General features: G+C 31.4%; 1 protein-coding gene across 1 annotated transcript in view; it reads right to left on the minus strand.

Moving 5' to 3' along the window:
• Nucleotides 1-10,694: 10,694 nt before the first annotated feature.
• The window catches only part of LOC108688505 (protein AF-10), an 11,167-nt gene continuing 10,020 nt past the window's right edge, over nt 10,695-11,841 (minus strand). The window contains exon 14 of the mRNA XM_018194801.1: nt 10,695-11,420. The gene's annotated coding sequence lies outside the window, so the exon portion shown is untranslated. The remainder of the gene's footprint in view (nt 11,421-11,841) is intronic.

Here is an 11,841-nt window from a genome sequence, read left to right on the forward strand (position 1 = left end):
TGTATACAAAGCTAGTCTTTGAAAGTTCTTTAATGAATTTTTATATAAATATAAAAGTATTTGTCAATAACTTGTTTGTCGTTTAACTTTTCATCGTAAAAATGATTTTAAATGATTTTAAATTAATTCGTTCTCTTTGACAAAATTTATAAGAGGGAGGGGAGCAAGCGTCATCTCCTGCCTCCTCTTTTATTATACGTTCGCCTATGTCACACTTTAATTATTTTAAAAGATTGATTGAAAAATGAATCACTCTTTATATTTAAATATCTGTTGCATAAATATCTTTTAAAAGTTACGTATACATATATAATTTTCTTTATGTTTTATACTTTAAATATCGAGGGAATAGATTTTCTTGAAATTTCCATGTTGCGCGAGAAAGTTACGTATAAATTTTTGTTTAAACAAAATAACTAATTCGGAAGACACACTGCTATAATATATATAAATATCCTCAAATTTTTATATTAAAACGAACGAATTTTCTAAGACATTTTGATAATTATTGATTGATTAAATCTCGATAGGAAATTTTAACTTCGCAATGATATATTAATTTGAAAGATCTGCTGCGATAAAAATATTTAAAAGCAAAAGGAGAGCTTAAAGCTTTTCCTGAAATTTAGAATTGCCAACCAGACAGATCTAATAATAAATAAGGAGCAGACTTTCAAAATGCAAAAATGACATTTTTGTCCAAAATGTCATTTTTTAAAATTAGAGATGACGTAGTTCAGTGTTGAATGACTTATATATTATAAGCTATTCTGAGATATTCAGAAAGCATTTTTTCATCATTTATATGCTGAAAAAACAGACATTTTTATTGCATTATGTTTTTTTTTAACTAGAAACAAATAAAATGCATTTGTTTAATATTTTGAACAATTGTTAAGCAATTTTGTTTAATATTTCACATCCTATTGACGTATTGTTATTTTCTGTAAAGTGCATAATTTTTTTGTGTGCATAGTTTCTTTCTTTTTCTGAAAATTACAAATTACAAATTTTGGATAAAACATATTTTGAAAGTCTGCTCCTCAAATAAAGTGTGGTACATTCGCTGTGCTTGCAAAGTACGCTCAGAATACCCGCAGAGTGCGATGGGCCACTATCAGCTGTGAAAACAGCGTTGTTTATAGACACCGCAGTACAATGAGGTGTAATTGAATCCATATTCTACTGGGGAGTGTGTGCCTGGTGAACCCGAACCCTCTCGACGTCTCGAGGGGGGCTAGCGGAACGGTAGCCCCTAGGCCCTCGGGTGGTTATACTTAACGGTTCGGGAAATCGAGGGTAGCCGTCGATTTGTGGACAATTAGGGACGATTTCGTATACTGGGCGAAGGGGAAGAGGCGAGTCGCGTATAACCCCGATCGATTCTAAATTTTCATCGTCTGATAAGATGCGTCTCGTGCCATTCGATAAAGCGTCTAATGATTGCTTGATGCTTTTTGATTTGAGTCCTCGGTTTTGAAAAGATTTCAAGAGAAATACAATTTTGAATTGCTTACGAAATCCTTCTTGTGCGCTTGTGAAGAATCTGGAGAAATCCTCGGGTGACTTTCGGACGAACATCCCTTCTCATCATACTCAAATTGTATAATTTTAATTTATTTATTTTATATTTTTATCTTTATTATAACGAAATTCAATTTAAATTCTTATTAAAAATATGAAATGTTAAAAAATAGACACTTGAAAGGTAAATAATAGATTCCTTTAAAAAGAGGGCTGACACGAAATTTATAATTTATAAAATCTACTTATAAAATCTAAAACGAAATTAGTTCCAATAATTATAAGTGGAGTTTGTTTTAAGGAAATTAGTTTGAATAATATGTTCGTAAATAGTGATAAGAAATATTAATATTAAAGAAGAACAATATAAACTTGTATCAAAGTACTTCTTATTACAATGTATGTATATTCTCGAAAGAGAATATGAATCGGTTTATGTAACGTTCGAGTGACCGAGAGCTTATCTAGGTTGACGCAGGTGTGTCGATACACCTGCCCTTATCGCTCACACGCTCGATCAGGGTGTACGATTTTTTTAACTTTAAGCTGATATACGCGAGCTAAGTAATACCTGAATAATAAAAAAATATGTGAGTTCGTAATTTAAAGAAAAAGATCACATATTAATTTTAATGACACAATGTTCAATCCTTTAAAATCTGTATAGATAAAGAAGATATAATAATATTTCTTATCAGAAGTAAAAGTAATTTAGAATCTCATTTCGTCACGAATGTTGCAAGATATAGTAACTCGCGATGATTTTTATGTTTTTTAAAACTCCTCACCGTCTTGGATTGTGACATCACAAATGAGAAAAATATATAAAGAAAATTCTTGCAAACTATATTAAAATATATTTTTTAATAAAACAACTTTTGTAATATTTAATAAAACAACAATCGATAGAATTGTAAAATATATATCGACAACTCTCTTTGTTTCAGCAATAAATAATCATATATTTGTAATTAAATTATGTCTAACCAGAAAATGAAACAAAATATTGAAAATATTGAAAATATATGACAGCTGTCGAATTGAAATAAATATGATTGAAATAAATATGATTTTATTATATCGAAATAAAAGAAGAGTTTTCAAATGATATTATAAAAATGCAGCCAAATGTAAGCCAAACCCAAAGTCTTCGTGTGATTAGATTCAATTTATTCAAAATCAATTTACAGACGTTTCGATCCCAAGAATTGTATCCTTTTCAATGTATACGATAAATGTAGTCATAAAAATTAAAAATTAAATCTAGAACATCGTTAATCTATATTGCTCAGTATAAATGCTAAGAAAACATCGTCTGTGGTATCTCGTTGAACACTCAAATTATTATGTCTATGTTTATATTGAACTACAGTTAATGATGCACCATTACACAATCTTGAAATACAGATAAGTTATTATAAGATGTAAACTGGTGAGAGAGTGACTAGCAACTGAGAGTTTTCAATACATTTTACAAGTTTACTCAAATGCAAATATTGTTTTATCGAAAAATATTTCTATTTTAATATATTTTCATTTTTAAAATTTTCATTAAGTTCTTTCTCGCTTCAGATGTCATCAATCTGAAGATCTGTAGTGAGTAGTCAGGAAGTAGTCTCTTAACAATTATTATTTGTTAAAAGATAAAGCGTCTGTAAAGGATTACGATGAACTGGCAGTTTATTCGTGGCATCCGAAATATTGGTCTCAACCGTCCGGAAAGAAGCGGTCATTGAGAGGCGTGAAAGTTCAGTATTCGGCATTGAGTTTAATCTGCTATAACGTCATGGTACGATGATCCCGTGGAAATTAGCAAACCATAGAATCCGGGTCCCTCCCCTCTCTCCCTTAATGCGGAGCCGCGCATTAAGGGTACCCCTCTTGTCGCAAGGGGCACTTGTGTTGATCCTCGCAGCTGGAGTGACACACAAATAAAGTATTAATTCTCGATTCTTCTGTCGCAATAATGGTATCTGACATCCGCGCGTTACAACGTAACATGGAGATGTAATAGCGCTCGAATGGAGATATAACACTTCGCCCCCTTTCCTGTCATATACATATCCTTTTCCGAAACAATTTTTAAAGCGCATAATTGAAATAATTTTCGCTTACTATTATTTGAGATAATTTCGCTTTTTTTTATATTATAAATAATTTCCAAATTATTTTTTAAATGATTTTTAGAAAAAATAATTCATGTATTATGCGCTAAAAATAATTTTGTGTGCAACATAAACTTCTTTTTACGAAAAAAAATTAAATATATTGTCAAAAGTTTTAAATTGTGATTTTTTTCTTTTCTTTCTCTTTAATCTTAATAAGAGCAGATCGCATTAAAAAAAATGCGCTTTTGCGATGAATGACAGAAAAGTTATTTGTATATATTACAATAAATAATAATTTGGTAATAAATTATTGTAAAGTAATTCGCGTTATTAAAAACAGTGTACTAAATTTAAAAATATAAAAATATGATAAGAAAATCAAGAAAAACATGATTTTTAACAGAGTTAAAAAGCATTGAATAATTTAAATATTAAATGCAAATTTGATAAAAACTTAATTTGCATTATTTGCGAATATTCATACCTTCTTTCGCATTTACATTTAAAATTTATACAAAGTACAGAATAAATGAAGTAAACGCCCATTTTTCTATCGCTTGAGAGAAAAAGAGAGCGAGAGAAAAAGATTCAAGTGATGCAAAGTTGAATCAAAGAGAGCATCTATCCACCCTGCGGTTCGTCTCCTCCTCTCCATCGCGGGGATGAAACTGGAACACGCAAATACCTAAGCAGCTGCACCCTCCGTGATTGTCCGTCACCCCTCGAAGTCTCGCTAGCATTTTTGGTCTGCCTTCCTCTACGAGCTTTATTATATTCCAATTATCTCTCTTTGGAGATTTAAGTCCGATCATAAATATAATCTCAGAGTGATGCCACGATCGACGAGTGACACGTTTTCGAAGGGAGAAAGAAGCGATAAGAGATGTTAAAAAAATAGAATATGGACGAATGCTTTCCAGGGGAGAAAATTAGGTTTGAAAGATCTCTGTAGAACATATTATATAAAAAATGAAGAAACACAAGTATGAAGATACGGAACAATATAAATATCACTCGCTAAAATAGCATAGAATTACGACGCATTAAAAAATATTTGCAAAATTATAAAGTGAATTTGTATTATAATTATAAACATTCACATTATGTTTTTCGTAACCTTTGGCGAAAGCCATCGATATAACATACTATATAAAATACTCTCCAAATTTTCTAGAGTAAGTCTCACTCTAAAAAGACATCTCATTCTCAAAAATTGAAAATTAAGCCACTCTTTTTCAAGACTCAATTTTTACTCTTTAGAGTAAGATTCCAGTTGACAAAATTAGAGAGTAAATTAAAGCTGATATATAATTTTAAAATAAATAAAATAAATAAAAAGTACGTTTATTATGTCCACTACATTCTTCGTTAATTCATTTGTCATAAAAATGTGATAATCATCAATTCAGTAAAAAGTTTTAAATTTCTATTTAAAGATTTTAGAAACTTTATTTAAAATACATCTTCAATTTAAAATTTTTTATAATTATACATAAATATAAAATTTATTATCTCCAATAAAAAGTTTTGTAATTATTTAGTAATAATTAGAGGAAGTTGACTTAATCTCTTATTTTCAATATTCAGGATGAGAGGACGAAAAATTTATGATTCCCCTCTCGCGATTGATAACATCGTACCGGGCGCAAATTCGGTTACGATAAGAATCTAAAATCTGCAGTTAAATCCGGCGTGAAAATTCGTAATGTATAACCTTCTCAATGAAATCCTATTCGCATTTTACACTGGACAGTGCCGCGCCTAATGCCGTAACAAAGGACCCTCTACTGATCCAGAGGGAGACGTGCGGATATAAACATAATACAAATTGTTAAAATTTATTATTGTGAAAACTTCACAAAATGCAAATAAATTTATCAACGAACTAAATTGTTTCTGTTAAAAAAAAAAAAAAAAATCTAGATTTATTCAAATCTTAAATTTTTTAAAAATAATTCAATATTAAAAAAGGATTAACGATCCGCTAATTAATTAATTATATTAAGTATAATGTAATAAAGACAAGATTGTATTTCAAATATAAATAAAATTTAAGTTTGTTTTTAAAATTGCTTGTGCTTTCTTTCCTCAGAAACACAAAAAATCAGTAAAAAAATCAAAATGAGTTTTTTTATTTTGATTTTTAATACTAATAAAACGATCAAATTACTTAACCAAAAATCATCATTTTATGACGTCAAAATAAAGTCATTTTGACTTCTTGACTTGACGTGTTCTTATATTTGAGTGAGATACTTCCAACTGAATAATTAAAAATATTATCTATTTTAATTTAAATTACTTCATGAATGAACGTGTAAAGAAGAAAGGATAACAAGAATCTATTTGGCTCCATGAAAATAAATATGCAATCGAATCTTCTCTTGATAAGAGATTGATATAAATTCTCGATATAACGTATAATTTTGCTCGCAATCGGAAAAGGCAGCGAACGATTGTGGCTTCCTCTCTTTGCTTCACCAAGAGACTTGTCTTCGGTGTTATCTATGGTATACTGCTCGCATGCTTTCGTATAATATTGATTCGCCGGAGACGAGGTCGCAGGTGAGACTTCCCACGATCGTTGGCCGTACAGAGAGAAAGGGAGAAAGACAGAGACAGAGAGAAGGATAAAGAGAGATAGACCGCTGCGGAATTGTTCGCGCGGTCTTCGGATTGTCATGTGTTTGCGCGCACGAGAAAGTCCAGGAAGCTTCTAGCATCCCTCAGCGCAAAAATAATACCCCGAAGTCGCCTTATGTGATGAAACGGACAGACCTCACGGTATATCTTTTTGTCGATCGTCCATTTGAGTCGATCGCATATTTTTATTCTGAGATTATGACTCGACGAATAATCTGTATACTGTAACACTAAAAAGATACTGAATTACAAAGTTTGCAAACAAATTGATGAAAGAAAATGAGACGCGACAATTATGTTTGCTTGATAATCCAAATTTTTTGTTATATAATCACAATTTTTTTCGATAGAAAGTAATTACATAATCAATTATAAAAACAAGAGTCATGAGTCGAAAACAGATTTATTTATTGTTTTTGGCTCATAGCTCCTATTTTTATAATTGATTTTTAATTGAGACATTTCCTTTTATACTGTTAAATATAATATATAAAGTTTAACAAAGAGTCCGAATTTTTTTGTTTAATAAAAATTTTAAGTGCAAGTAACTTGTCGTTCTATATTTTTTACATAGAAACAATAATCGTAACTAATTGTTGATAAAATATAATATATGTAGGTAAGAATTTTAATTTTCCCTGTCAGAAAATTTTGCAAAATTCTCTGACTTTCCTCTGATTTCCCTTACTTCCCTGATTTTCAATTTGGATTTAGATAGATAGCAACTCTGAAGAAAAGATAAGAAATTCTTATGAACATAATCCACTTTATGAGAATTAAGCGGAGAATTAAGCGAAAAGAAATCACAAAGTTACGAAAAATTGCGCGAAGAGACGATCTCAGGAACACGATCGGAAACACGGTGAAAGTATACTCATACTTGGAAAGTGACAATTTATTTGGTAAAAGTGTCCATTACATAAGATTTAACGCATCGCTCTTAGATAAGATCTTATCTACGAAAGTAAAATCTACGCACAATCGCTACGTCGATGTGATCGTCAATGATGAATTTCTTCATCCTCTCCGCGCTGTCGGAGAAGGCTTTGGATACGCGAAAATAGGAAATTATCTAATTAATACGCTCGCAGAAGAGCCCGATTCTCGGATGATTAGGAACACAATTGTTTTGCTTTGTCTCTCTGGCAGTTGGAGATTGAACACAGAAGCGCAGAAACACTCTCTCTTTTCTCTTCTTCCTTGCCTGGCAGAAATGATGTGACATGATGGCAGAAGCGACATGATGGATAATTCAACATAAAAAAAAAAAATAAAAAAAAAAAATAAAAAATAAAAAGAAATAAGTAATCGACGCTCGCAGTCTCGAAGGGAAAGAAAAGCCTCACCGACTCACATATACACACACATGCATGCACACACACGATGCGATGATGATCGACTCTTATCCGTGTCAATGACTAAATAGATGTGCAAATAGTTTCTTTTTCTTTCTTTCGTCTCGCGATATCGCCGGGTTCTTTCCTACGTTCTAGATGTACGTTTCGACGCGAAAGTCGCCTAAAAAAATCAAGAAGTTTCAATGATTCGATTGAAAAAATTTGGCACTGATCAGCTGTGAAAAAATATCATCGTACTGTGACTTCGACTTTTTTCCTCTCTTTCTCTTTCTCATTTTTTTTCATCCCTTTCTCTGCTAGGATATCGTACAATTGTTTTATTTCTCGCCGTTTTTCTGTAATTACCTCACGCGTACCATATATTTATAATATATCCCCTAACAATACAGTCGACTATATTGATAATGCATAAAATACTCTTCAATACAAACGCGATGTTATGTCGCAAGATCACGCATTTTTTCTCTATTTTTTTGTCGTTTTCTTCTTTCTTTTTAGAAATCCTAGCGAACTTTCGACAAGGTCGTCAATCATGAAACTCACCAAATCAGTACGAGCAATACGCATACATTGGAGTTCGATATCTCTCGTCGTACATTCCTGAGAAGTGACTGTGAATCGAATGTTTCTTAAGAATAATCTGGATTGTCATGCGAAATACAAATTTGCCAAGACCTTACTTGAGATATTTGTCAAATAAAAATTCATATAGAGATGAAAATCTACAGCACAAATTTTTAGGATCGCCAATGGACGTCCTAGAAACATCCAGAAGACATTCTATGTCCTAAGAATATTTATAGAATATCCCTTGGAAATATATCTTATGGGAAGATACTTCATGATAAAAAAAGAAGTGAATTTTTATGTTAATTATACGTGACTATTTTTCGCGCAATCGTATCTTATTAAACATAAAAAAAAATGACAAAGTAATAAATATGGCTCTCAAGAATGCACGATAATTCGACTGTTGTTACTCGCGTGCATAATCGACGCCCACAAGGAAAACTCGGCAGAATTTTGCGTAAAACTGATTCTCCCTGAGTGGTGATAAGCTATTCTGTAGGTTGGTGTTTTCATGTTCTACTACTCCCGCACCTCGCTTGAATATACAATATTACTTTTATCGTACAATTTATAAACCTAGATTTCTAATTAATTTTCTCTTTCGCTTAAAAATCCCGCTTCTAATCGCTAATCGGACTTACAAATTTAGTCGACAATATAATCGATTCCCTTATTTTATCCTATTGTCCCTCAACCACCTCTAATATGTTCCAGTCAATGCGAACTAATACTTTTACGTAAAATGCATTACATCTAGTTATCTTGTAAATAAAAATGCAGTGGAGAAAATTGATATAGATTTAGAGAACACCGTCGAATTACGACAAAGAACACAATGCGGTAAAATATAATCAGTCGATCTCTATCTCTTCGTAAAACCTTTCAAACCTCTTCTGTGCCGCTCGACAAACATAGTAATCGCTGGAAGGTGGTCTTGGGAAAATTTTAGTTTTGTACGACAAATTCGAACATACGTACGTATATCATATTTATATAATTCATTCGTTTAATTAGTTTTTGCGAGGCTGAGAAATCTCATATTATGCTCGTAATCATGGTGCAAAAATAAAGCAACAGCATGGGACGTATCATCCTGCGAGTGTATCCCTTTCATTTTTTTTTCGTCTATGAATACTACATGTATGACATTCTCCTCCGTTTTTTTCCCCGCAATTTCAACGACACGACGAAACCTTATCCGTGAATTATGCATTCCGGCCGATCGCAACGGATACTACTTGTCGATTCTCTTTTCTTCCCCCTCCCTTTCCAACTGTCGTTTTTTACATTGCCTGTCATTCTGTGATTTGTTTGCAGTATCACATGCAAATTTCTTCGCCAACTTATAAACGAGCTACATTTTATTATATACCGTAGCCTTTGAGCGGAATACCTTACGTTTCCTTACCAAGTTTTATCTTCTAAAAATGTTCTATCGTATCGTCTAGCACTTTTGATTTTGCGATTTGCACATGGCGTCGCACGCTCTCGAAAATCATAACAATGATGGTGTGAAAATAGAAAATCGAAGGCTATCTTCACGGAAACGAAGCGAAATGAATTAATTCCGACATATACGCATATTACATCTTTAAGCAATGTAGCTTCGACTTCAAATGATCGTGCGTCCCATATCTTACACGATTATTCGCGCATATCGCGATCTCAATACATACACATATACATATATAATATGTATCGCACAAGTATTCACAAGTTTTAAATATTTGCATCATTAAGATCTGTGCCGTCGTTCGGTCTTATTTGTAATTTTTCATTATCATCCTCGAATATCACAATCACAATTTCGTTAAAATTATTATAATCCACAATTGTTCTCGTGATTAACGTTGTTCCATCTATAAATTGATCAACAAAATTATAATTCATTATTTATTTAAATTAAATTGGTTAAATAATTTAATACATAATAAATAAATTGAATTAAATAGTTAATGGAGAATAGATTTAATTCATAATTACAACAAATAAAGATAATTCTCATTCATAATTTAATTTAGTACATTAATTTTTTATTGATACCTTAATCTTATATCTCCGATATACAAATTATATTATAGTGTAATTATATGAATTTATTTTCTAAATAATTACCGAAATAGAAATAACGACCACAGAGTCATATTGAGTCACCACAGAGTCACATTTTATCAATTAATACAATTAGGTAACCCTCTAATGGTATGGTGGATTTTCAAAACGTATCCAGGAAAGTTGAAGTCCGCTCGATCCCTTTTGTTTATTTTTTATTGAATCAATATAAAAAAATGGGTAAAAAGTAAATAATAACATTCTAAACTTCGTAAGTTTATTTGTAGATGAAAAAAAATACAATAAAGTTTAATGATTTTAAATAATTGTAGTAAAATAAAAAACCGCTTTGGCTGATGAAGTCGTAGAACTACATCTGACCTCGACCTTATTATTAGAGGGTTAACACGATATCGGATCGGAATATTATGTTCTCAATTTTATAACAGATCAAACGATGGCACAATATCTCCTTTTATTTGCATTCCTCGAGAATACATAATGACGACCAAATATCGATGAAATCTATAGGCTCAAAAAGGGAAATTGAATGGAAAGGGATAATGAGAAAGGACGGCAGATGAAGTTAAACGAAATGATCATGCGTTCGCTAGAAAATGTCGAATTGCGATCAACCTACTTCACAGCTCTTGTTGGCGAAAGGCAGTGCTCGTCTTGTACATATTTAGGTGTTTCACCCTTTTTTTATACGTGTGTATATAAGATTAGAATATACATTAAATTAGCTTTGAAATAGGTTGCACTCGATATTATCATTGTCATATAGTACACACGCTGCGGTACATCTCAACGGTGGTACGCTAAAGAAATAGGAAAGCTGTATAAGCACATCGGTTTTAAAATTGTGATTCTTATAGAACGTTTGTGTATAACAGGAATGGTATGCACAATTAACTTATCGAAATCAATGTAACCGGTGAATTCAGTTTTCTCTTCTTTCGATTTTCGGTTATTTTCGTTAACTCTTTTTCTCTTTTCTTTAATTTCTTACAAAATTTCACGTATCCTTTTGTCGCACCACCAGAAATACACGCAGTTACCGTCATTAGAATGTACACCTACTGTATTATTGCTATTTAACGCGATAGATTAACTTACAGTCTAATATTTGTACATCTGTGGATTTGCTGTTCAATGATGATCCCTACAAAGAGAGATAAAGAATATGTCTCAAATATACCTAATTTTTTCTTTAATTACAGAAAAAAATTACTTAATTTTTTAATTTATAATAATGTTCCAGCAATATTTTCATTTAACATTCTAAGAAATTATAAAAATTTTATTATTATTTCATAATAAAATATCCTTAATGTTAGAGAAATCTACGAGACAAATCTTCCTAACTGCTTCTTCGTCTTGAATTAATTTTTTTTACATTATACATCCTATTTGAGCCTCTAATATATTGTTACAGTTGCAATGTACATATAACTCGTACGTATAAAAATCTAACAAGTTAAAAATAGGAAGATCGTAAAAAAATTATAGTGAATACTTGATTTGATGCACACATGAACACAGCGTTTTTAATGAGATCCATGATAAAATCGTTATCAAATAGG

Source organism: Atta colombica, unplaced genomic scaffold, assembly GCF_001594045.1.
Source record: "Atta colombica isolate Treedump-2 unplaced genomic scaffold, Acol1.0 scaffold233, whole genome shotgun sequence".
NCBI lineage: Eukaryota > Metazoa > Arthropoda > Insecta > Hymenoptera > Formicidae > Atta > Atta colombica.